Genomic DNA, 26378 nt, shown 5'->3' with positions numbered 1-26378 from the left:
TCACTCTTCTTAGACCCTTTTCCATTCTTAATAGTTCCCACAAATAATCCAATTTATTGTCCGCGCATGATCCTAATAGTCCTTTTAGTTCCATTTTTAATCAACATGAATCATGGTAGTTTCGTAAGCAGCTCCCGGTTTTGTACCATTCATCGATCCGTTTTATCACATTTCCTTAGCCCATTCTCCGGTCACATCGTGATTGGCTCTCTTAAAACGTATGTGCCGCGGATGCACGCCGTCGGTCCGCTCCTGTCTTCCACTCGGTGTCGGTCCGGTGTCCTCTTCGGGCGTTTGAACCGTGCATGCGGCTTCCATCGGCGCGCGCGGTCCTCCGTTTCTTCCGCCTCGGCCTTGCGATATGTTCTCCGAATGCCGTCCTTCGTCCTGATGTCGGCTGGGTGTCTAGGGGCGCCTTCGTCTCGGCCTTGCATGTGGTCGTTCTCCGAATGCGTCCTCCTCGCCTGATGTCGGGTGTCCTCGGGCGCTTTCGTCTCCGGGCCTTGCGATGTTCGCTCTCTTGTCCTGTAGTCCGTCCTCCCTGGTGTCATCCTCTTGGTCCTCTATCCTGGGTTCCTTGGGGTGCCTTGGTGGGGTCGAATGATGCACGGGTGCGGTGGCGGTCTCTTGATGCGCGAGTGTGACTTTCAAGCGGGTAGTATGGTGGCGGTCTCTTGATGGGCGGGCTGCTCTACCTGCGGTGATGGATCGTCGGCGGGGAATATAGGCTCAAGAGGGGTTGATGTTTTCGGGTTGTTTTAATTGCATGTTGAGCGACGGTTTTTGGTGGTGATTTATCTTGTATTAACATCTGTTTTTCTAATATTTCGGTTCTTCTAATAATGTTTCGGTAAATCACTTCTGAATGTGGTGTATGACGTTGAAATATCCTGCTTTTCTTGGTTTGTTTCATTTGAGCTTGTGCTTGTTATATCGGGGGTATCATATAGTCCTGTTTTATTAGCTGTAGTTTTCTGTATATCTGTGGCGGGTCGTTGGGTATGGTTCTGGGTTTTTTGTTGATTCAATCCTATTGCATGTGCTAATGTATAATTTGTGCTTACTTGTTGAGGTGGCGGTTTATAATTTCTGTTGTAATTGTTCTGAGTGTGATTATTATTTGAGTTTAATCGATCACGGCCATAATAATACTTTCTTTCATAGGTTTGCTGTGGATAATGGTTTGTTTGACGATTCTGAAAACTTCTATTATTCCAGCTGTTATTTTGATTATGATTATAGCGGCGTTTAAATTGAGGGGTAGATCGTGAGCGATCATATGGTACTGATTCATAGGCTTGGCTGGTGTACTGATTAATTTTTGAATTAGGTTGATTCTGTGCATACATTTGATCTGACGGTGATTTGATATTGCCATCATAGATGTATATTGTATAATAATCTATCAGCTGTTTGCAACTAGTTATTGGCTGTGTAGCAATGCTGTTTCTGACTTGGAAAGGTAGCTTTTTTACGATTATATTTGCTAAACTGAATCACACATTGGCTCATCTAATTGAGCATTTTTCAGTTTAAGGGTATTAACAAATTGATGGATGTGTCGTCTGTCCTAGAATTAAACTCACAAGCAATGATATTGGCTAGTGCATCCATTTGTCTATTTTACTCCAATATTGTTCCAGGAAGCTGCACTGAACTCGTCTAACGTCCTGAATTCGTGATTATGGATCTGGAAGAATATCAGAGGTTCACCGCTTAACAAACTGGATAATCGAAGACGCCAAAAATTCCAAGAGGTGGGTGTTAATGATTGAACTAGTTTTATCTGATCTATAAATTCTTTAGGTTGGAGATAGCGGTCTGTATTGTCAAAACGGCCTAATTCATTGAAACTGTGTAGTGAATCAAACGTTGCTATGGGAGTAGGCTCTATATTCTCGTGCGGAAATTGATGTATTTGATTTTCAAGTTGTATTAACTTCTCTTGGCCTGTTTCCAATGACTAGAAGCTTCTGTTTCATTATCTACTACTTCGGCATTTAATTCAGATGAAAATAATTGCTGTTCTCCAACGGCTGTCTCCAATGAATTAAGTTGTACTATGTTTTGATTTATATCAGAATTTGGGTGAGCTATTCATGAATTTGCGAAGTGTTTTGTGCTGGTAGGTTATCTATTCTTTCGTTTAACTCACAAGTGACAGTATCTATTTTTGCTGTTAAATCGGTTGTAATTAGTTCTTGATTTTCAGCGGTAGATGCTGATATTGTGTCCGCAGTTTCCTTACCCGTTCTTACCGATATATCCTTCAATGATTCCCGCATTTCCTTCATTTCCGCCTTCAAGTCCTTCATTACCATGGTCATTGTTTTTTCTAAACTATTAGAAAATGACTTGATCATCCCCTCTACTAGAACCCTTCTTATTGCTTCTTGGGAGACATTTAACGGTTTATTACTGTTCACAGGATTCTTGGCGGTGATTGAAGAGATCTGGGCGTTGGACTCCATCGCGCCCCCCTCAGCGTCGATCTCCGCTACTATCGCCGTCTGCAGTGTGTCTGCTACCTTACTTTGCGTGGACGAAAAGAGACTCATATTTTAAAAATGGATTAAGTGTCAAGTGTTTGTTAAAAAAGTGAAAGTTTTGGCCAACAAGGCATTAATAAGGACACAAATGAGGATAGGCCTATGGACATTACAAGCCAGGTAACCTATTTATTACTTAAGCTCTTATATATAATAATACTATTCATTGATTTCTGACTAGCAGTTTAGGCCCATAAAATATAATAGCTCTCTCTATAAAATATATTTTCTACAATAATAATAATATAAAATTTTCTTAAAACATATAATTTCTCTTTATTTAAAGCTATTGTTTCCCCAAAAAGTAATACAAATTTTCCTTCGCCAGTTTTCCTCACAACTCGTATAAGTTATCTATAATTTTCAATATGGTTATTGACCTAATTTCAAATAATTATTCAATGAGCTTGGCTCTCATCATCAGCCCCACGTTGGGCGCCATGTCTTTCTGTCACGTTATTCTTTATATTTAAATAACGATTAGCCTCCTGCTTGGCATCAGTCGGTAAAGCATGAGATTTAATATAATTAGGTCGTGGTTTTCTAATAGTATTCAGTCTTAAAAAATCTTGATAGGCCTAGATATGGGCTTCTCCAATAACTCTTGTAATTCAATAAATAATAAATATATATATAAATGATACTTATACTATAGAGATGAGGAATAAAAAATAAATTGCACACCATGAAAATTTCACACATATATTACACAAATAATGCAAAGATCAATCGAGGCAAAAAATATATATAGAGCGATAAAAAATATAATATAAAAAATAGAACATATTTATATCAGCAAAATATCACAGGCTAAACTTTATATTCTAGATTTATGGCACGAAACATTACCATGTGCCTTTATCTTAAAATCATATGCATTCCTTTGCATGTAGCTGCGACATGCACTTGCTAATACTTGTCGACTTGGATAATTCAATCAAAAATATGTGCTCTAAGATCAGCTTGATAAATTAGCCACTAATAATCCAAATATATATATATATTAAAATCTCTAGTATTTAGTAGATTTATTTGTATCTCATATACATTTTTATCTCAGGGTGCAAGATTCGGCACCTGACGGAATAGGTAGAGCCATTCATCTAGTGAATTAGAACTATAATAAATTATCGCAAATTGTATTGCAAAAAATTAAATATTGTATGCATACGTTTGATAGCCTAGATTTCGTACTTCTTTGATTAATAGAAATTTCTAAAATATTGATCTATATTTTTCTTTCAATTAAATACCTTTAATACTAATTTTTTACTTGCGCAAGTATTACTCTTATTAATTTCTCAATTTATAATAACCCTTTCGGCGAGCTAGCTTTGATCATCAGATTAATTCGAAGCACTAGGGCGCCCATCACTAAATTCAAATTTAATCACTCACGTGTCGAAAATCTTCTTGTAAGCCGCCAATGTCGATCCAACTCCATGCGGTCCGGGAATATGGTAGCCGGAATCGTCTCCTCCAGGGGTTATAAATTTAATTAAAATGAAAAATGACTTCTGCTTCACAATAGCATCACGAAGTCTTTTAAGAATTTAATAATTTACTTTAACTTTAACTTTTACAAAATCATTAGTAAGGTACTTCGCTCTAAAATATTTGGGGTCCTCTTATGGTGGCATCTGGCTGGCGAGTGCTGGTTCTTCCTTCTCCAGTTTTACAGATCCTCTTTCCGACTTTCAATTAGCATAAAATTTAAATATCTCAATCCTCCGCCATTAAATTCAAATAGATCTTACAAAAAATGCCAAAATATTGCTTAGATTATATGATTAATAATTTCTTTGCATTCGAGCCATATTGATAACATAGATTACACAAATTTTTACACAAAATCTACTACAATTATATAAATATATATAAATATTTTTGAATTGGCCTACAGTTGCCGCCTATTAACTGCCGTTTTACTATTGGTGCATGCAAATTTTATTAGGTATTCATGCGCCTGGTAACTCTTATTTCCTGAATACATTAAATTATTTTTATTTGGTTTTTTATTTATGCTCTTTGCATGCTAGTTAATATTCTATACATTAATATTAATTCCATGCTACCTAATAATTAGCCACGTGGACGGGTGTTTTTTCACATTGCACACCATCCGAATGCAATAAAGCTCTGCCAAGGGGTTTTGGTCAGATTCTACGTTCTTCGGTTTGATCGATCTCTAGGTCACCGATCCGTGAATACATCTACATAACCTCAATCTTCAAATATTTTATAAATAATCTATTTATGAGTAATAAACTTCCTTCAAATCCTTTTTAAGTTCTTGTACCATTTAGCCAGAACAAGCTGATGCTATCTTATCTTGATTATTATCTGCTTGGCGATATTAGCCAATTACTTTATTTTTAGACCTATTACTATTTCTGTTAGGGCTTTTCATCTACCCAGATTTAAATATGTTACAACTGATATCTATTCATTAAAACTTGACCACTCAAGAACTGACCTCCCATTCAGTAGCATACCATTCATAACCTATCAAGACATCAGCCTACTAATAATTTTTCATAACCAGGGATATATTTTGTAGTTTGAGTCCCACACCAGGGCGTCAACCTATTTCTCCTAAATAGGTTGGATAGCATTTCTCACCTATTAACCTAAAGGAAGTTATCAGCTCCAAAATGGTAGATTCTTGATAAATTATGAATTGATCTATTTCTTATGAATGAGAAATCCAGTTTTCAGAGCAAATCAACTTATAATCGTCATAAGAATTTTGGCAATATACAACACAAATCCACAAACAATACCTTACACACTAAACATCTAGCATCATTACAAGCTAAATACTTCCATTTATATAGTTAAAAAACAATGGCTATAGGCTTTTAGACACACAAAACAAATTATACATAAAACTGTTCAAAACTCAATTTAAAACATTATAAATTTCAATTAAACAGAAAAATATTCAGAGAGCACAAAACACTTTCCATAGCCAGCCACCATTTTTTAGAGAAGAGCTACAAAGTACAGAGCAAAGCACACCTGAAACCAGTGACGACTCTATGAACACATCACGATATTAAATTCCAAAAAGTTTAAATTACAAGTTTAGAATGTGCAGATCATGTTCTCAGAAGGTACCACAGAATTTCATTGCCAAAATAAATTTGAGATATTTTGCATATTTATGCTAGGGACGTGTCATGGACCTTCTCTGTTGTGGTGAAGTTCATTGACTTATTTAAAAACTGAGATAGGTACCAGCAGTTTTGGTTATTTACCATTATCAGTTGAGCTATTTGCATGAATATGCTGAGAACGTTCCAGGGACATACTGTAGATACAAAATAAAAATTTTCTGAGTTGAGTCAAGGGATCGAGCTAGAAATATGAAATTCACATCATTCATACAATTTCTATTGTAAAACACAATGGCATTCACAGAATTGATCAATTTGACATTGTTGTTGAGATATGAATAGAAGTGGAATTATCCATATTTATATTGTAATAGTTTGTGAAGTTCTTGACAACTTTAAAAAGTTATCCACGTATATTTCCGTCAAACATAATAATTTCATTGCTGAAATAGATTTGAGATATTTGCATATTTGCTGAGAATGTTCTGGGGACGTATCATGGACATATATAGGAACCTTCTCTGTATAGTATAGTGATGTTGATGTTATTGTGGTAGATATCTAGCCTATTAGATAAAAAGACTATAGAGGTCATCATTACAACATAAATGTTTATTAGAAAAAATGAGATACCAGGAAATTTCTGCTTGACACAGAGAGATGAACAGATATTCTTCCAATAATATTCTTCATTATTTCGTTGGGCGCTCGTAACTCTTCAACCCCTCATCTGATCAGAGCGAAACTTGGCACACATATAAACCTATATGACATCTAATATGTCTGTAAGCACGCTCTTATATTCCACCCCTGGTCGTCACAACGGTCCTTCAAAATTTAGCGAAAATATACTTTCAACTTGTGATATAAGCCGGGGTTTGGGCTGAAATTGACATATATGAACTATATTTGAGTGTTATTCTATTTTTAGGACGAGGGGAAGCTAGATTCTAAATATTTGAGGAGTAATGAATTTTCAAATCTCTTATCACTAACAACTTGGAAAATTTAGCCATCACATTTTTTAATAAGAAAAAATCAGCGCGAAATTATGTGTACTAGATGTAGAATTGCATTGCAAACATTTTTTAATCAGTACATATTTTTGATTAGAGCCATAGTTTTTGAGTAAAAAGCATTTTTGCTATTTTTGTACATTATTCAATTGAATCAAACAAAAACCATTAAAATTCCATATAGCTTACTTGACTTTCGGTGTACAAAATTGTACTTCTCACTTTTCTACTTAATTCTGTCAATTTGGAAACTTGCCATCTAATATTTTCGAAGTATTCGTCATCAATCAACTGTACAGAGTGATCAAATACCGGTATTTCACTTTTCAAGAAAAAAAAGTTGTATAAATTGAAAACATTGGTTTTGAAAGTCGCGCTACTCGTCTGCGTATGACATCCGACATCAAGTACCAACTGATAAAAATGTCTGTAATTACATTCTTCTAATGTAACTTGATAATAGATAAAACTCAAATTTGGTCAATATTCTTGATTAATGTTCAGCTGCTGATCTATTATTTATCTAATCAGTGTTTTTATAATATGAAACGAGTTTGAGTTAGACTTCTGGTTCTGATTTTAATTTTCATTCCTGCTAAATCATGCTACTCTACTGCCATCTACTGCCAGCCACACCAAACACGACCAAACGATCAAACACTACGTCACTACGTGTATTGTGTATTGTGTTTACGGTTGTGTTTTCAAGTTCAAGGTAAGTTTATAATAATTATAATAATATCTATGTTGAATAGTCATTATATTCGAGTAAATAGGCCTATAGGTATTCTATTGAAGCTGATACAATTATATTAAAACGTAATTAAGTACTTTAATCTAAGTACATAATTAATTTATTGGTCTTGCACGTTTGAACATAAGATGTTGCTAAGAAAGGATTATTATTTAGAACCTTTTCTAAATTGTTGCCTCATTTTTTTTTACTTTAATAATAGGCTACCATACTCAAATAGTTTAGTTATTCAACAGTTGATTGGCCTCAGCTTCAATATCTTTTATTATAAAGAAATGTGTCAGGTTAGGCATAATAATTATGGTTAAATAGAATCAATTTCAGTGTTAGGAAGTGATATTTATCTTAGTAATCAGAATTTGAATAAGTTTTATCCTCCGGTGAAGTTGGGCTAAAAGTTACTTGAATAGTCACTTCAGAATAACCTTTAATTATCAATATTATTGGAGAAAAGCATAAGGTTATGTTGTTAGAAAAAGCCAAGTAAGCTAAAGGTTAAGTTTAGTATTAGTTGGGTACCGTATTTTGAATATTAGTTGAGTCGAATTAATTCTCAACTCATCCTTCAGCTTAACATAACCTTACGCATTTTTGCAATATTTATTGTTGATTTAAGGTTAATATCACTTTTTGACACTCAAATTGATCAACAAGTGAATCAACAATTATTGTAAAAATGCGCAAGGTTATGTTATTAGGATAAGCTGAAGGATGAGTTTAGAATTAATTCGACTCAACTAATATTCAAAATACGGTATACCCAACTTATACTAAACTAGTCTAACCTAACACCTATATTTCTTTATATAAAAATTGGTGGTGAGACCACTCAACTGTAGGATTACCAAAGGGGTATCTTGCTCCCCCCATTAAAAGGCTAAATTATCCTTTACTGGCCAGTTTAAAGTAAAATATGTAATTGCAATCAATTTAGAATCTTATTCAGATAATTAAACCACATAACTTACTTTTTTAACATAGGCCTACACTTTCAACTTAGGCCCTAGGCTATTATTTTTTAAATGGTCCAAGTTATTGAAATTATTACTTATAACTGCGCTTCAACTATTAGCAGGCTGCGCCATGCATGTGTTTTTCTGTAATGAGAAAAAGTTAAATCTGTCCTTTATTAGGCGTTAGTTTATTTGACAGGGTGACTTACTTCAGTCCGGGAATTGTTCAGGATTTTTATACTGGCGTGAAATCAATTGGAAATTTCCAGGAATTTAATAATTATAATTGAGCCTCCTGGAATGTAAGCAGAACTTGATCTTCCTTGAGTGTATTTTCCACAGAAAATGTGTAAATTTAAAAAATACACAATTCCATTCTTGCAATTTTTAAGTAGGCAGCATTACTTTTAAAACATTAAATTAGTGATAAAGATGTGAAATCACCTGAAAGGACATGTTTTGATGAATTCTATGCTCTCTATTCGATTTATAGTAGCATAGCCACCTCTAACACAAGGCCCCGGCCTATGATATTGCAACGTCGCAGTGTGGGTCTAGAATCTAATACATGATTGGTGAAAAAGATCAGCTGGTATTTTTTAAATCTTTTTCACCAATGAAGTATTAGATTCTAGGCCTACACTGCAACGTTGCAATATCGTAGGTCGGGGCCTTGTATTAGAGGTGGCTATGATATTAGTTTTGATAGATTTTTGACCATCAGCAAATCAACATATGTGTATGTAACATATTCAGCTCTGTATAAAAATTACTTAAGTAAACTAATTATTTTTCATTTTTCAGGTTTGCGAAAAACTGTGATTTAAGAGGCTGCTTTCAACTACAAGAAACAAAATTATGTCTACTTGAATTTGAATCATATTGCACTTAAATTTCAATCATACTGCACTTATAATAATGAAATTATCTTTTATTTGAAAAATCTATTTCTAATAGGTACTGTACATTTTACAATGTTTTGTAAATAAAGTTTTTTGTAATCATTATAAATGATCTTTGATTTCATTCAAATCTCAAATATTCCATCTATTATAAAGTTTTGAATTAATTAATATTATTATAATTTTTAATAATGACTAAAACTCATATAATTTCAATCCAAAATTGGAATATATTCAATATATAAAGCCAATTACTCCAATAATAACTATATATTACATAACATTCATTATCTTATTCATTTTCATACAGTACACAATTCCAATTGAATGCAGTAATTTTTTAATACAGTATTTATGTTTTCAGTCAGTACAGAATAAGGAAATTGTTGAATCCTCAATTTCAAATATAACACTAACAAAAGTCTCAAACATTAAAAAATCACTGCATTCAATTGCAATTGTGTAATGTATCCTATCCTATACGGTACTATTAAACGAGCAATTCATGTTTATATATTTTTATTATACCGGATCTCAAAAATGGCTCTAATGATACTCAAGAAATTTGTAACAGTATTATTAACATAGGTTAATAATATAAAAATTATATCGCATTAGGTCTCATCCCTGGGACAACTCGCTGAAGGACATGAAAAGGATAATAATTATTCATCATTGGAAAAACAGCTGATAATTTCGTAGTCTGTGGATAATGGAAGTGAGCGAGTGAGTGTGTCTGTGGAAAATCAAAATATCTCATCCCCGAATTCACAAGCTGACATATAGGCAGCTGTAAAATATAAGCTTGACCTAAAAGATAAAGAAACCTTAAGGGTTTGAAAGATAAAATTAATCATTATTAATAAAAAAAAACAATAATCATATTCAAAATAAAAACATATCTTTGCAATGTTTTTGAATTCATCAAAAAAGTTAAATTCTCATTTAGCCCATCAAATCTATTTTTTTTAAAAGATGCACTCAGCTGCTGGGGTGGGCTCTTTGCATGTTTATTATTTTGTTTAAAAAGTGGTGAGACCATTTTCAGTGTTCATAGGTTATAAATAACTGTGTTCCAGGGACATTTCAAGGCACATATAGAATTTTCTCAGGATGCCCGCCAACTTCTAGAGAGCATCCCTTGAAGACTTACTGAGAATGTCTTAAGAATGTTCCACAACACCCCTGGGATGTGCTCTGAGAATGGCCCAAAAACCTCGTATTTTCAGTTCATTTTCCAGTTTTCAGCTATTTCTGCCAAATCCAGTAACTAATCGGACGGAGAAATTTGCCCTATAGCCTTTGTTTCAGATTATAAAATTCTGAATGAAATGAGATCATTAGTAACTCTCTATCTTCAATAAGTACTGATTTATGATTTTCCGAGATGAGTAAAATTTTAAGAAAAATCAATTCTGATGATTTTTAGTTTTTGATCAATCTTCCGATATCTTCCGATTGTTACCATTTATTAGATGTATAATTCATAGTCCCTCTAATCGTATTTTTGTGCCTACAATCTAAGATCAGGTAGAGCGCTCTATCTCATCTAGATTTCCAGTTACAACTGACAACAATGCTCCTTGTATTGTGAAAAATACTCAATTTTCGGCTTCAACCATCTGTCCAATTACTGGATAATGCAGAAATAGCTGAAAAATGAACTGAAAATGCGAGGTTTTTGGGCACAAGGAAATTTTGCATGAAGAAATTTGTTCTGGACTTCTCTCATGTATCCAAATGATGTATTAAAAAATCATAACTACAATATAAATTGCAAGCACACCTTTTTTATGTCTATATTGACTGGTTGATTATCAAGCATGATTATCAAGGAAAGGATGCAGCAGGATGGAATTTCTCCTATTGGAAGGGCAATGTGGCTTTACTTTTAAATACCAACTTACCGCCCTATACTTGGGGGGGCGCATATCAAAATCGTGCCCCGGGCGCCTATTAACCTCGGGGCGGCCCTGCTCCTTTCTCAACCAGTGAACTCTATACTAACTGGAACGGGCAGTCTAATGCTAAGCTACTGCCAAAAGTGTGTAAGGCGGAGTGAGTGAGACAGGCTCACCGTGTGGGATTCCCTTCTCTCTCGTACTCATACATTTAAGCAGGTTGTTGCAACTCTTGAGTACGATTTTTCATTTTTAAAGTTGAAAAACGGATTTGAATGAGTATTAGGGCTATCAGTATTAGATCACAACCTTTTCTCTTAAATATTGTGATGTATTTGTCATAAAATGTGTAGAATTGAATAAAAATACAACCGAGAAATGGTGATCTATTGTGTTGCATTAGGATGCAAGAATGGGCATGTTAAAGGAAATGAAATACCATTTCACATGTAAGTCAAACATTTTTAGTCTATTAATTAATTTGAAGAAAGCTTTTTGTTTTACATTCATTTCCAATACTTTTTTCTATATTGATCAGTTTATTTGACCAAAAATAAAACAACAAATTTGGTTATATTCCTAGTATACGGTAATAATTCTGTGTTATCATCATGAGATGACATAATTTATTTTAGGTACCTACCTACTTTTATTTTGAAAAATATGATATTGATATTGCAGCTGAATTGTGATTAATTTTTGAAACCTTTCCGTTTCAAATAAATAATTGTTCAATTTACAATATTATAATAATTATTTAGCATATTTTACTGTTTGCTTATCATATGGTCATAATTATAATACATTATTAATAAGAATGTCTCTTCATAGATTCTTTGCATCATTTCTGAAACTCCCACACATACATGATTTGAAATGTTATCAGAATACCTAGTATATTGCTATCATTACATATTCAATAATCCTTCTTTATTGTATTATCATGAGTCCACATAATTCATTTTATTTACCTACTTTTATTTTTAAAAATATGAGATTGTTATCAGCTGAATTGTAATTAATTTCAAATTGTTCATTTTACTCTGGTAATTATGTAGCATATTTTACTGTTTTCTTATCATAGTTATATAATATAATAAAATGTTTCCTCGTTATTTGCTTCATTTCTGAAACTCCCACTCTTACATGATTTGAAATTACACCAATGCATACCTACATAATTCTACATTCATAGCCTGCTGTAAGTAGGCCTATCTATTATTAAATTGAGATATTTTCTTGAACAATAAATCATAAATCTTTCCTTTAACAATAAATCATATAAGCCAAAAAACAATAGTATATCCTATCAAAATATACATAAGACTGTGTTTAATAGTTTCAATTAAACACAGCCCTCCTTTGGACTGTGTACAAACAAAATTCGGGATTGGAATAATAAGGACTATGAGCCTGATTCCCAATCACTTCATGACAGTTCATATTTGTCCTTGTTAAATTAATAAAAATAAATAAATGATACGCTTTTCTGAAATCTGTCCCAAAGTCATTCCCTTGCTTGTGAAAATGTGACAATACTAAAACTACTGCAGTCACAAATGAAAAAAATCTTTTCTTTATCCATATTCAACCTATTTCATTATTTTTGCTCTCAAAAAGTTAACAAGGAACTGCTTAATAGAGGAAAAATGACGCTTCCATGGAATAAGACATACAATATAGAAATAAAATAGAAATTGAAACTGTGCAATGCATTTTTCCATAAGAGCCAATGTGTTACAAAATTACGAATCCCACAGCAATGCGGGTTGCCTATCTTTACCAGCTGCCTCACTTTCTTTGTGTTGCTAATCCATTCCAGTTAGTATAGAGTTCACTGTTCTCAACCGAGCAGACTGCAGTCACAGATGAAGTTGCAGTTTTGAATGGTGCTGCAGTTTTGAATCCAACAGTCGTGTGACCACAGAGTACGCACGGAGACTCAATTGTAGCAGCAGAAACCACAGATTACGCGGTGCAGACAGATGGAGAGAAAAAGGGTACATATTCAGGGGACATTATGAGGTATTTAGGGGGCGGTTACAAACGGGATATGCAAGATTTGAGTGAGTTATGAATAAGGAAAGGTGTAGCTTATGAATTGATAGAAAAGAGGAGATTTAAATTAGAAATCAAAAAAGAATTAGACTAAAATTGGAGAAAGGAATTGTAGAATTGAACTTGAATGAAATTTATTTTTCATTTTATTGAACATTCAATATATCATATATTTGATAGCTGTGAAATTTATTATGATATGATGAAATTTATTTCAATTTAATTAAACAGTTGGTAGCTATGGTACTATTGCTGTCTGTTGAGACCAGGACTGGAAGCAGCTCCAAGCACCCAAATAAAAGCCAATTCTTTCGTCTTGACATCTATGGTGGGGGCTGTGGGAGGGAGGGTGGTAAGGACTTTGACTTTGAAGCATTGATCAAAACTCTTGTTGTGCTCAGAGCCATGGGTAGGGATGGGTAGGGAAGTATTATTTTTAAAGGAAGCCCTGTGATTGTTGATCCGGAGGTTTAGGGCAGTGGTGGTTTCACCTATGTAGAAGGCAAGACAGAAGTTGCAGGAAAGGAGGTAGATGCAATTTTTGGAGATGCAATTACTGGATTAATGGATTTGGTGGGTGAAGTTGGTGATAGGACTGTTAAAGGAGATGGAAGAATCAGTGATAGGACAGGTTTTACAGTGGAGGCGTTTGCTAGGTAGGGTACCAGATGGAGTTGGGATTTCATCAGAGGTGAGTGATTTGTTTTTACTAAGAATTTTCTTGAGGTTGGGAGGTTGCTTATAAATGAGGGTGGGTGGTTGCTGGAAAAGGTGTGTTCGGTAGAGGGATTGGAGGAGACGACATGAAACAGATCTTCAAGGACAGGTTTGAGGTTTTCAATTCCAGGGAAGTAGGTGGTACAGAGCTTTGGAGTTTGTGGGATTTGGGAATTTTTTGTGGTTGGATTAGTGCCAGTTTTGGAGGAGATTTGTTTCTGTAACAACCTTTCAGGATAGTTACATTTCAGGAGGGATTGGTGGAGTTTTTTGAGGTACTGGTCAAGGTGGTGGGGATCACTGCAATTTTTTTGGCCTCGGATTGAGAGGGAACGTGGGAGGGATCTTTTGATGTGGTAGGGATGGCAACTCTCAAAGTGTAGGAACTATTAAGTGTGAGTGGATTTGGTGAAAGTATTGGTGGATAAGGTATTGGAGTTGGAAAGGATTACATTGACATCTAGGAAGTTGATGGAGGATTCAGAATATTCCAGGTGAAGGAGACAGAGTGGTTGGAGTTGAGGAAGTGGGAGAGGGTATCATGTCCATGAGGCCATATGAAAAATATGTTGTCAATGAAACGGGTTTTTTTTTATTTCTAATTTTAAATCTCCTCTTTTCTATCAATTCATAAGCTACACCTGTCCTTATTCATAACTCACTCAAATCTTAAATATCCCGTTTGTAACCGCCCCCTAAATACCCCATAATGTCCCCTGAATCTGTAACCTTTTTCTCTCCATCTGTCTGCACTGCGTAATCTGTGGTCTCTGCTGCTACAATAATTGAGTCTCCGTGCGTACCTTGTGGTCACATGACCGTTGGATTCAAAACTGCAGTCTGCTCGGTTGAGAAAGGAGACTCAGTCTCCGAAAATTTCCCCCATTTCTAATGTAAGTTTTCAAGTGTTTTCAATCTATATTGTGTCTCCTGTTTCAATTTATATATATGAAAATCGCCCTTATTTTCCACAGACTTCGACGTTTATAACTTCAATAATAAGAGCCAAAATAATGATCGTGATTCCTTTGATGGAGGTGACCTCGAAACAATCCGTAATTGCCCTGAGTTCATAAATCTGTGGGGAAGCCAGGAACTTGCAAGTAAGTAAATTTAAAGTTCTATGAATTATGTAGGCTACTTTTCTAGAACAATACACATTACTTGTATATTCCCATCTATATATGGTACAAATAATGTTATTAAATTATCTAAATAATGTTGTCTTATCTGAGCAATTTTTTCCGAATTAACAAAAGAATCACTAGTTCCATTATTTTATTCTATTTCAGATACGACTGAAACTTGTATGAACTTATTATTGTTAAAATTGTCAAGTTTCAAATTCTATCAAGATATTTTCCAATTGTAACCTTCTTATTTTTTCTAAAGCTGCGTTTACACCAAAGCTATTAACAGAAATAATATTCATTTATCCGTTCTTGACATAACTTATCATGAACAAGATAAACATATATGTGTTTTTCAAACACAAAAACACTTGACAAACACTCATGTTTATGATAAGTTATGTTCAATCTAATAGAATCAATGATGACGGAGAAATTAATATTTTGTTGATAACTTTATTTCGATGTAAACGTAGCTTTAGAAAAAATAAAAAGTTTACAAATTGGAAAATATTTTGATAGAATTTGAAACTTGACAATTTCAACAGTAATAAGTTAAAAGATTTAACATTATAACAGTCAACTGTTAAAAAAAATAAATGACCGTCCTCATAAAGACATTCTCAATCCCAATCACCTAATCAAATTTTCAATTCAATTTTATTTCAACCAATAATTTTTAAACAATACAATGTACCGTTTGAATTATAAATACGGTAATATCGATAAGTAAAAATACTACATAATAAAATTCCAATCAACAAATAATATAGGTAGATTCTTGAACTAGAAATATCCATTTTATTTGCTTGCTGACTGTAATTATTTCATTCTATTTGTACCTAGGCCTACTCAACTTATACATAGTCACATTTGATGGGTTATTTTTTTGCTTGTCATAAATTTGGTGTTATTGGCCAAATAACACCAATTAGGTCTCTTATCATACCTATTCAGGTCTCTTATAATACCTATTCAGATCTCTTATCATACCGGGCAATGTGAAATGTATCCAAATTGAATTAGTAGGCTACTATTAGTAGTTTCAAACTATTAAGTCTAGTATTACCATAGATTACCAAAGGTTCACCTCAAACGGCAAAATGTAGTTAGAATCCACAGGGAGCTTACATTGATCACTTATTATATAGTATATAAATACATCTATTTTCATTTGTAGAGATGTATTTTTGCAGGTACCTCTGCTTTTCAACAAAAAACTGTATTCGAATGAAATACTTTTTCTCATTGTTGAACATGCGTAGGCTATGATCATCAATAATAACAATATTATTATTATTTGTCAATGAAACTTCAATATTCATTGCCTATATACACTTCAAATTTTTGTTTCCAATCTTGAAATAAATTAATATTCAAACGCTGTAAACAGGAAAATACGCAATTCATCGAATTTTAATTTCTCACTCATTTTTTCCATTTCAATGCACCAGTATTTATTTATTTTATTTTGGAATTTCAGATCAAGTATTGAATGCCCTGAAAGGGGAAGTTGACAACACGAATGGCAGGGTGACTAGAGAAAATTTCAACACAGTGATGGAAAAATTCAAGTAAGTTTAGTGACAAACTATATAATTTGCATTTGCCTACAAATTTTTAAGAAAAAAAATTGAATAAGAATTTAGAAATCAAGGCTTAAAGACTCCACAATAGAATCTAAAATATGCCTGGCATATAGCTTCAATCATTCGATTGGTAGGCAGCTTCCTATCGTTTTCTGTCCAGAGCTGTACTTTTCAGTTGGATGTAGCTCTGGATCTCTAGATCTTTGGTAACTCGCCTCAGATATTGTAGCCGGGGTCTTCCACGAGCCCTTTGTCCAATCATTATAATATACCTTTCAGTGTTCTTAGCGTGAATTCGTTGTGTCTAAATATATGGCCAAGCCAAGATGCCGTCTGTCCTTTAAAATACGCAAAAGAGATAGCTTTATTTCCTCAACCCATTGAAATAATTTTCAAGCTTATGATTTCTAAATTCTTATTTATAAATTCAATTCAGTTGAACTTGGACTACTATAGGATGCTGTTTGCTTTATATATATAGGTAGGTGATTAATGAATTGACAATTCAATTAATTGACTGTATTTCGTGTAAAATACATTAAAAAGTGTGTTATTGCTATATATCTCACACTAGATATCATAACTCAGAAAATACTTGAAAATGATGTAACTGAATCTGAATTAAATCTATAGTAATACAGGCGATACCTAAAAGAATACTATATAAATTATATATTGAACTATAATGAGATATATTGCACATGAATGCAGTTGATTCCATAATAATGACTGTTTAATGAATTGATCTAATCTATATAATATTATAGGAGGAAAAATTGCCTCTACATGTATGATATAGGGAATACACAAATGACGCATCACCACGTCTGAACTACTGAAATGATTAACTTGCCATCAATTAATTAACTCTAGAAATTTGAACAAATTTATTGAATTTTTCATTCAAATTTCTTGTAACTTTAAAAGCTTAAACTAACAGGGCTTTAATAATTATTATTAAACGAGAATCCAAATCAAATGCTGTAATAATTATTCACCCCGAAGACCTCTGCTACAGCAAATACTGACAGCAGGGTAAACAGCTAGATGGAAATTCGATGAGCGCTACAATTCAAAAATTATTTGTCAGCCCGGGAATCGAACCCAGTACCTCCTAATTGCCGGTCAGGAATATGCCTGACACAAAAATACATATACCCTTACACAAAAATGACAATCTCTGGATAGCAGCGCTCATTTTATATGAAGCCATAGCGGCCAGCCAGTCTAGAGATTGAAATTACTGAGATATTGCAATTATTCACATGCTTATGAATTAATTATTATTATTAAACGAAAAAAATCCAAATTGAATGATTTATTAAATATTTAGCTCACTTTGATTTTTTATTTGTTTATATATAACATAGGCCTACACATATACCTAATAGCCTATATAGCACAATCATGGTTGATCCAATTCGAATAAATTTTATTTCTGTTTAGGAAGTCTGAATCCAAAAACGCAAATGGTGCAGAGCCTGACAAGGATCCGGATTCAAAAGATAAAAAACGAAAACCGAAGGGACCAAAAAAGTAGGGGCTTCCGGGAATGGAATCAGATGTCACCAAACTATGACAATGGTCACCAATCATACAATCATCCAAAATTAATTATTGAGAAAAAATATTAGAAGTAGATAGTAGTTGAATTAGATAACGTTTTTCTCTTCAAACATTTATGTAGCCTGCATTAGTAGAATTTGAAATTAGTAAAAAGTAGCCTACTAGTGATTTTGTTAGATTAATAATCATTGCATGAATAAATTGATTGATTTTACAGTATATCTGGGCTGAACTGGTTATTGATTTTTCATAATCTTCCATTGAAATTTAATCTATTGATCCTTTTTATTCTCAGCATTACAAAATGTATTGCTTATACTGACGATCACTATCATAGCCACCTCTAATACAGGTATTAGAGGTGGCTATGTCACTATACATTGTAATTATATATATAAAATAGAATTATAGTAAGGTACGCTACCCTTTGAAATTAATGGTATAATACAATAAAAAATATACTTACATATATTAATTTAACTTCCAATGGTACAACACAAATTTTACATAGAAATAAGATAGAAAAACAGATGGTACCAGCAGGAAATATTTATAAATAATATACAATATTAGAAAAATGCAGAAAAATAACACAGAAAAAGAGATACCTTATATTCTTAATTCTCCAGTTATATACTTATTCTGTTATTTTATTAATTTCAAAGGGTACTATAATTATATTTCATGAATACAAGAGAGTAGTCCTGAATTCATACATTTTAAGAACATTATAATTGATTCAACTATACAAACATCTTACACTAATATTAATAATAGAAACAATACAAATGATTCCTATAAACTCGTAGAATACAAAATCATCATCATCATCATCTTCACTTCATGGGTTAGGTTTATTAATTAACCATACAAAATAAGTGTAGAAAAGAACAGGAATAGGTATTTCAGAAAATATCATACTCATTATATATCAGGAAATATTTCATATTATATTGCTGAATAACAAAGGGTAGGCCTACCGGTGGAGGCGCCTATTCCAGGTACAGTATATTTATTTTAATATAATATAATAAATTATATAAATATACAGAGTGATTCTTAATATGGTGAAATAATTTGAATACGTGATGGTAGAGTTAAAAATAAGGAAAAAGTTCTTATAAACATATATCCATAAGCGCTTCATTAGCGAGCTATAAGTTACAGAGTGAAAGATTTCGCCCGGAATTCAGTTCCTCTGATGAAATACACCGATGCTGAATTGTTTGGAAACTAGTTTTTGAACAACTTATGGTCAAATACATAATTCCATCATATAATTCCATATAAACTCTATGGAAAAATATCTGAAAAATTGAATAAAACTAGTTTGGAAGCTGTAGTGCGAGTAGTTTTTGATAAAAACACAGACTTCTACATTTGATGCCCAAAAACTTCCTTTAATGACCAGTAAACAAATAATTTTTCGCAATAAAAATTGTAGAGAATTTAACTCTGAGAAGAATTATGTGAGCTGTGTCATCTGAATTTGAATGGAAGTTGATTAAAATGTATTCTCATGTAGTACATTACACCACAAAAATTTGCTGTTTTATGTTGTAGCTACAACCTATGAGTTATTAGTTCTCTCCTCATAGAACAGCAAATTTTTGTGGTGTAATGTACTACATGAGAATACATTTTATTCAACTTCTATTTAAATTCAGATTGCACAGCTCACATAATTCTTTTCAGAATTGAATTCTCTACAATTTTTATTGCGAAAAATTATTTGTTACTAGTCATTACTGTAAAGAAAGTTATTGTGCATCAAACGTAGAAGTCTGTGTTTTTCCACTTAGATTTGTTGCATATTTCAACTTTTCTCTCAAAAACTACCCACACTACAGCTTCCAGACTAGTTTTATTCAATTTTTCAGATATTTTTCCTTATGAATCCACCATAAGTTTTTCAAAAACTAGTCCCCAAACAATTCAGCATCGGTGTATTTCACCAGAGGAACTGAATTCCGGGTGAAATCTTTCACTCTGTATAGCTCCCCAATGAAGCGTTTATGGATATATGTTTATAAGAACTTTTTTTTCTTATTTTTACCTTTACTATCACGTATTGAATTATTTTACCATAATTAAGAATCACCATGTATAATCTATCATTCACAGTAATAATGTAGCCTACGGTACCGTGAAACTTTAATTATAGGTATAAAAATACTGATATAATAATCTATTTTTATAACTCTTATATAATTTTGCATGTATTCTTCGATCATTCACTTTATTCTGCTTCATTATATTGTATTCCACAATTATGTAGGCTAACTTAATTGTAGTGGTGATTTGATTATTGGAAAATTGAAGTAGGTATAATAATTCTCCGAATTTTTTAGGCCCGGTTGCACAACAGCCGGTTAAATTTTAATATATTTTTTTTAGGAAAAGCCAAGAGATATAAAATATAAGGTATCTTCTACTTCTATTATTATTTTGTATATTCTAGTATATCAGGAGAAGCCAAGGTAGATAGAATATGATTTTATTCTATTAAGATAAAATATTTGGCATTCTATCCACCTTCGAAAAATCGCAAATGCTGAAAATGAAATTATAAAACAGAGTTTAACGGTAAGCTGATGCTTCAAGTTTATTGTTCTCGTTGTATAGGTAATCGTATCCGTCAGAAAATAATGTGTCAGTTTTGTTCAATTAAGTGACATTGAATGGAACTTATTTGATTTGAACAATCAATCATGCTGATGTGTATCTACTCGATCTACCAATTTGTTCAATATTCTGCAATTGAGCTTCATACTGTGTGCAATTTGTGAAAGAATCTCCCAAGTTTCAGAGTAAAGTTCTGTTTTTCTTATTCTGAAGATACTCTCTAGTACCGTAGTGGCCAACGAATTCGGGGTAAGTGGACTACAAATGTAGACTTTTGAACTTCCCAAATCTCCATTTATTCCATTTATTTATGGAATATTTTTCCATTTATTCCTCATTAATCATGATACTACCAAAACTGATTCATTCGCATTCCAGTAATTTTTCCAAATTCATTACCGTAACTATTTTGATGTGGGTTACACTGTATTAAACTAAAGATTGAATTCCTGAACTTTCACTTTCATGAAAAAAATGTTTTTCCTTCGTTTATTGTTTGAGTTAGCATATCATTCTATTCAAGTATTTCATCATTTGTATGCACCTGCTGTAAAATATTTCAGGTTTAGCGGGACCAAATTTTTAATGCATTCTACTGGATAAAATGATTGAAAAAGTACCATTTTTAAAACTTGAATTTATTACTCACGACATGTTTCTCTCAATTGGGATTTACCCACTTGAAAATTGTATCAATATGTTGAAACCATGTCTTCAGTAATAAAGTGAAGTTTTGAAATTGTATTCTTCTATTTTTTAATTATCAATTCCAATTAAAAATTCATCTATGCGTAGACTATGACTGAATACATGTAGAATATGAATAAAACTAGCCCTCTCTGTCTTATTTAATTCTAACTTTCATGGAATTCCATTCAATAATACAATACAATTGAAAAATTATATGGCTATCCCAATAAACTGGGCTATAGCTACTAGTAGTTATGTGAGCAGTAGACCTCACGCAGTTTTCTCTAATATAATTTAATATTCTCATAGACTATTTATATAAATCTACTTTTAATAGACTATATCTATAAAGACTGGGATACAGCAACAGGTTCAGCTTAAACTGTAGGTACCTAATCTTCCAAATTTTATAACCAATGAATTTTATAACATTTCTAAAATATACACCACTTCACTTTCAAGAATTTCTTATTTTTAACGAACTGTTTTGTTTTTCATTTTATTAATTTACTATTATTATTTCAGAAGGATGAAACACTCAATGTTTTAGAAAAGAATTCTGAAGAAGGAAATCATTGAAATTATATTATTACTATCTCTATTGATACTACGCTACATGACCTTCTTATTGAAATTTAAAAATATTCTAAATTTTGTAAATTGAATGCTTCTCTTTTTTTGAAACAAATTTGATAAAATTTATCAATAAATTGGATGATAAATATTTATTGCTTTCTGTATTGAAATTGCGCTACACAGCCTCCTTTTTGGAGTTGAAAAGTATTCTACATTTTCTAAATAGAATGTTTTTTTCATTTATTCATTTATTCATTTACTGGTACCTATCGCATGAGTTTGTTGGAGAAGAGAATATTGTGAGTTTATCAATTCGGGAGTAGGTACTTTAGTAGGCATATTAATTTTAGTTTTTTCCAATAAATAGCCTAATTGGTATCTTCAGCTCCATGTTTTTTGAGAATTTTTGAAATATTCTAGAAAACCCTATACATGCTATACATAGGCCTACTGTTTGTCTATTTACTATTATTATTCGCAGCGTCTATTGATTCAGTCTAATGCTTCCATTAGATTATTACTGTTTTCCAAATTTATTTGATTTGTTTCTGTTTTACTTTCAGCGTTTTGATACTAGGCTATCAAGTATTGATAGTATAGATAGTATTGATCCATTCGACCATGGAGGGATACAATTGGAATTACAAAACATTCTTATTGGCTTTGCTGATTATTCCTGTAGTAAGTATTCCACTACCTAGTTATTGAAAGTTAGTTTATTAGGTTCACTCATTAGAAATATGCAACTTTCACTAAAATTCTCCTTTGGTAGAGAGTTAGTGGGGAGGATATTTTTAATATTCTTTCCGAAGAATGGACATTGATATGTCCAAAGCTCCGCCAATTTATGTAGATGCATAACAATATAATTATCTATAGTTATTATATTACAAATTACTTTTTCATATCATATACAGTTCAATAATTATTTTCTTAGTCTATATTATGTAAATTCATCTATAATTTTGCTGTATTGTAAGCTATTGTATATAAGTGTATAAGCCAGTATATATTGTAATCTACTACATAAATAAAGTACTCAATCAATCCATGTTTCAACATAATTATATAGGAGTCTATGTCTCTTCAATGCCTTCTATAGACGGTAGCAGATATAGGTTTATTGATGTAATATTAACCGATGATCATTCTTGTTTAAAATAATTAATTATATCTCGTAAAGCAAAAAATTATATTTCCCAATAATTTCATAATGAATTTTCATAATTGAGATGAAATATTTCGTCAATTAATTATTAATTCTACATTGTTAAAAGACGATCTGGCAACCGAGCAAAGCGAGAAAGAGATAGCGCTATCCGCTTTGTTGAATGATCGACAAGGATAGCTAATAGAACATTGCCATTATAACGTGGACCTCACTATAGTAAGTTTTAGGTCAACTCATAAGAAATTTGCAACTTTTTTCTAAAATATGTTCTTTATCATGATTAAAACAATAATAATAATTTCTCCGATTGCCAATGAATTACAACCAGAGGAGTTTATTGACAAAACGAATACATAATTATTATGAAAACACTCCACTCACATGGGCTGAGTGAATTATTATCATCATGAACAAGACTTTACAAACACAACATCATTTTCAGATCATTCAGATCTCAGAAGGTAAAGAGCCGGGAAAAAATGGACCAACTGGTAGACGATGCAACTGTAGATTTTGTACGAATCTAAGACGAATAAACGAGGCTACACAGAGAAAAACTGATGCTAAGTTTGGTAAGTCACAATACATATTTTCATTATTTGTTATCAATATTTTCAAATACTCTCTAGGGTATGTGTAGGATCAATCAATCAATCAATCATATTTTATTCAACAAATGTACAGATACATTGAATAACGTCATACATAATAAAATAAGAAAACACACAAAACAGTCAATAACAAATTCATCACAATCAAATATGTAAAAATTCTTCAAATGAATATAAGGACAATCCTATCAGATATTTCTTCAGCTTGGCTCTAAAGATTGTCAACTCCTCTATGGATTTTTAATTTCGGGGCAGCATGTTAAAATATTTCTCTTCCAAGAAAGCTGTCTTCATTTTGAAAAATTCTAAATTATGTCTCTGTACTATTCTTCCGGATCTAGTATTATATCTATGTGAAATACTACTTCTCTTTTCTAAATCAGTGAATTTTTTAAAGTACATTATTACATCAAAAACATATTGCCCATAGACTGTCAATATGCCTAGCTGAAAAAAAATTTGTTTCACCGAGTCCCTCCTTTTTATGTTCATGATAATTCTCAGTGCTCTTTTCTGCTGAACTAATATTTTGTCCAAGTTTTTTTTTGATGTGCAGCCATAGATACACAGGCCGTAAGCTATATTGGAATGAACCAATGCGTAGTAAATAGCTTTCAGAGCATTCAGCCCACACACATTGGTCATACGCCTAAGAGCAAACAGGCCTGGTGATATTTTCTTCAGCACATGATTGACATGCTCGTTCCAAGACAAATGTTCATCAATAACCAAACCTAGGAATTTTGTGCTAGTTGTATGCTCTAAAATGGAGGGATCCTATACTTGTACTGTGTAAAAGTCCAGTAGTGTGGTTTATTTATTTACTAGCCGTCAGGCTCGCTTCGCTCGCCATATCCGTCTAGCCAGGGGGCCCCGCCCCCTGGACCCCCGACTGGGTCGTCCAAGAATGAGATCAGCAGGCTCGCTTCGCTCGCCTGCATTTTTCATTTGTAGGACGATCATATGTTAGGACGATCCAGTCGGGGGTCCAGACTAAACGTCTGGCTAAACGGATATGGCAAGCGAAGCGAGCCTGACGGCTAGTAATATAATATTCCCAGGAATATAGCTCTGATTGAAGTAGCAGTGCCCAATCATTTTTTCCGCGATAAATGCATTCCAATCTTCAACTTGTTGCCAACCTAACAAAGTCAACTCAACTTGATGCCAACCCTTGAAATTATCAATTGAGCAACCAGTTAAAAACTGTTTCGAAGAGGTAGTCTCTCTAGATTATAGTTCTATATTATCATATGGTATTGACATTTCAATTTATTATTATTAAGAGATTGGAATAAGAAGAATAATAATTATACAATCATGCTAAAAGACGAACTTTAAACCCTTAAGAACCACCCTTAGAGTTAAAATTTTTCCAAATCCGTTCTTAGTGCGCCTCTAAAGGGCCAACTGAACATACCTACCAAATTTGAAAGTTTTTGGTCCGGTAGATTTTTAGTTCTGCGAGTGAGTGAGTCAGTCAGCGAGTGAGTGCCATTTCGCTTTCATATAGATTCAATCAATGAGAATTACACAACTTACAGAAAATTACCACAGGCTTATACGCCCAAAACGGTTCTAATTCTAATTTATACAACAGTCTAAATGTAGCTAAATAACAGTCCAGTGTGTTTTAAGGCTGTGCAACAGGCTAAAAGAACTTTTTACTGGTGATCTTTTTCAAAGATCTTCGATTTGTATAGGCCTACTATCAAGCTACCAAAATTAAAATATTGTCTCAAGATTTTTTTTCCGATCATTACTTTTTGAGATTGCTTCTAAAGTTTGAATCTTTGGAACAGATCATTTCAAACTCGGTAAGAGATGAATTAATTAGATTTTGAGGAGGAATTCCTCGTGATATTGTTGATTGAATAAAAAACATCCTCAAATTATCATTTTCTGAGGAAGTTATTCCATTTTTTAAAAACATACCTACTGAAAATAGCTTATTGAATTGAGTTATTTCAGGTCATTTTTTTCAATTTGACTAACTTCCTCAAAAATTAATATTTCAAGAAATTAATTTTGATTCAATCAACAATAGGCTTATCGTGGAAAATTTTTGACTCAAAATTTTAAGAATTTATCTTTTACCGAATTTGAAATGATCTGCCCCAAATATTTAAATTGTATATGCGCTCGTATCTCAAAACGTAAAACGAATCGTAAACGCCCGTATCTCGAACGTATCTCAAAACGTAACAGGAAAATAAAAATTTTCCTGAGAAAACTTTTTTCATTTTGATAAAATGAAAATTCAATTTAAGACAAAATTAGGAAATTGAAGAAGTTTTGGGCAGTAGCCTGTTTTTTCTTTCCCGACTACTGTATTTTTTACTCTGTCCAATAAATAAATAAATAACTTGCCTATACAAATAGGAAAAATATAACATTGAAAAATATCACCAGTAAAAAGTTTTTTCAGCCGGTCACTTACAAAATAGGATT

The 26378-nt window shown here is 32.6% G+C and overlaps 2 long non-coding RNA genes across 2 annotated transcripts in view; both read left to right on the top strand.

Annotated features, from left to right (window-relative positions):
* LOC120348860 overlaps positions 1–18475 on the top strand; it is a 32065-nt gene extending 13590 nt beyond the window's left edge. The window contains exons 4-6 of the long non-coding RNA XR_005571703.1: positions 14944–15072; positions 16583–16673; positions 18135–18475. This is a non-coding gene — a long non-coding RNA (uncharacterized LOC120348860). The remainder of the gene's footprint in view (positions 1–14943; positions 15073–16582; positions 16674–18134) is intronic.
* A 1967-nt stretch (positions 18476–20442) lies between these two features.
* On the top strand, positions 20443–24843 carry LOC120352098. Its single transcript, XR_005571704.1, has 3 exons — positions 20443–21128; positions 22709–22826; positions 23759–24843. It is a non-coding gene; the product is annotated as an uncharacterized LOC120352098 (long non-coding RNA).
* The last annotated feature ends 1535 nt before the right edge of the window (positions 24844–26378 follow it).

The sequence above is a fragment of the Nilaparvata lugens genome, chromosome 6 (genome assembly GCF_014356525.2).
Source record: "Nilaparvata lugens isolate BPH chromosome 6, ASM1435652v1, whole genome shotgun sequence".
NCBI classification, from domain to species: Eukaryota; Metazoa; Arthropoda; class Insecta; order Hemiptera; family Delphacidae; genus Nilaparvata; species Nilaparvata lugens.
The sequence above is the reverse complement of the archived record's forward strand: the minus strand, read 5'-3'. Positions and strand labels throughout refer to the sequence as shown.